Source organism: Pelecanus crispus, chromosome 2, assembly GCF_030463565.1.
Source record: "Pelecanus crispus isolate bPelCri1 chromosome 2, bPelCri1.pri, whole genome shotgun sequence".
In the NCBI taxonomy this organism is placed as follows: Eukaryota; Metazoa; Chordata; class Aves; order Pelecaniformes; family Pelecanidae; genus Pelecanus; species Pelecanus crispus.
The window spans coordinates 159,552,010-159,554,335 of record NC_134644.1 but is presented as its reverse complement, the minus strand read 5'-3'; positions in this window follow the sequence as shown (position 1 = coordinate 159,554,335).

Genomic DNA, 2,326 nt, shown 5'->3' with positions numbered 1-2,326 from the left:
CATCAATCTATGATCACATAGTTATGTATTATCCATAGCCAAAAGCCCCTAATAATAAATTCTAATCTCCTTAGGACGATAAAGTAGAAAACTAATGTGAACCTATTGCAAAAAAAACCGAATTCCCTAAAAAGCAAGGCCTCTTTATACCTTAATAACACAATGCTCTTTCCAGCTGTCAGCCTAGAAACTCAGTGCCACTCAGTATCCCATACGTTATTCTGTTCTAACAAACCTGTTAATAAAATGAGCCCTACAGCTGTGGGAGTGAGGATTGTGGAGTGGGAAAACATTACGTCTAGTTCTGCATGGAAAGTGAAGCTGCACTATTATGGCCAAGGGCAGAATAGAAGTTGTTTTATGAAGAAGCAGTTGAGCATGCATTTTGAAGTGCAGCCCTTGCTTTTGCTAACAGGAGAGAGTTTAATTCAGTTGATTGGACAAATATAGAGGCACTGCAGCAAGACCTGACTCTTTGTTCCCAGTTCTGCAGCAACAATTGTCAGGTATGCAGAAGAGGAAGATTTAACGCATCCTGTTAAGGAATCGGGGAATTAGCTGCCTGAAGGAGAGACACGTCCCTTCACTGTACAGTGAATGTCTGTGTGATATGATAATTTCTTGTTCCCCCTACCAGGTAACAAATGACAGCTTAATACATCAATCTATGATCACATAGTTATGTATTATCCATAGCCAAAAGCCCCTAATAATAAATTCTAATCTCCTTAGGACAATAAAGTAGAAAACTAATGTGAACCTATTGCAAATAAAACCGAATTCCCTAAAAAGCAAGGCCTCTTTGTACCTTAATAACACAATGCTCTTTCCAGCTGTCAGCCTAGAAACTCCAATGTAATCAATTACATACAACCAGTACATATAGAAACTCTAGTAACACCCCACAGGCCGTACTGTGAAGGACACTAGACGTGATGTTCACAATGGGCCACAGTCTTTCCTTGTCCTAATTATTTTTTTCCTTTTCTAAGAGCACCTGTTCTGTTTCATTGTCACAACCCAGTGGTACCTTGTGACACGGACACCCAAAAAGCCACTTCAAATGTTCCATCACAACTTATCATGATGCAGTGCGGTACAAGTTATGGGTTGTCTTGACAGTAGAGAGTACTTCCCATGTCTGGCAGAAAACAGTTTGGCTGAGGGCTAGCTGAAAAGTAGAATCATAGAATCATAGAATCGTTTAGGTTGGAAAAGACCTTTAAGATCATCCAGTCCAACCATTAACCTACACTAACAAGTCCACTCTAAGCCAGTCAAGGGTAGACTAGACTAAACCATGTCCCCAAGTGCCACACCTACCCGTTTTTTGAACACTTCCACAGATGGTGACTCCACCACCTCTCTAGGCAGCCTGTTCCAATTCTTGACCACCCTTTCTGTAAAGAAATTTTTCCTAATTTCCAACCTAAACCTCCCCTGGCACAGCTTAAGCCCATTTCCTCTCATCCTATTGCTAACTACATGGGAGAAGAGACCAACACCCACCTCACTACAACCTCCTTTCAGGTAGTTGTAGAGAGCGACAAGGTCTCCCCTCAGCTTCCCCTTCTCCAGGCTAAACTACCCCAGTTCCCTCAGCCGCTCCTCATAAGGCCTGTGCTCCAGACCCTTCACCAGCCTTGTTGCCCTTCTCTGGACACGCTCCAGCACCTCAATGTCTTAATGTCTTAATGTAGATAGGACTAGCTAAAAAACCAAAGAACTATTTGCTAAATGTGAATGGAGTGAATCCTCTTGTGATCCATGCTGCACAATATGGTGCACATCTCATACTTCCCTTAATATGCAGGAAGATTGTCTGCCAAAAGGCAGGGAAAGCACATGCCACCATCTCTTTCTTTCCCAGATCTCTTCATCCCTTGTGCTAATTAAAATTTTCTCTTTTATCCTGAGTAAGTCTTGAGCTTTGCTAACACCAAACTTACATTTCATTGTTTTGTGATAATTGGTTTGCTGGTAATTTGAAGGTTGATTAGTTTTTTGTTACCTGTGGTTACAAAAAGGCACTCTTAAATGTTGCTTTAGTGCCAATCTGCTGCTCTAGTCAAGAATAATTTGGATACTTTCTCTTGTAATTGAAAGTCACCGCTGATGGACAGGTAATCTAACTGATGGATGGACCTAATACATGTTCTCTCCTGGTAGATGATACCAACAAATAAAGATCCATGCACTGCTTGCAGTGGCAGGGCTTTTTAGTTCCGTTAATTACCATTTGTTGTTAATCAATTACATACAACCAGTACATATAGTCCATTGACCTGTAAGAGGAGTGACCATTATTTTGCATAATATGAGCCCT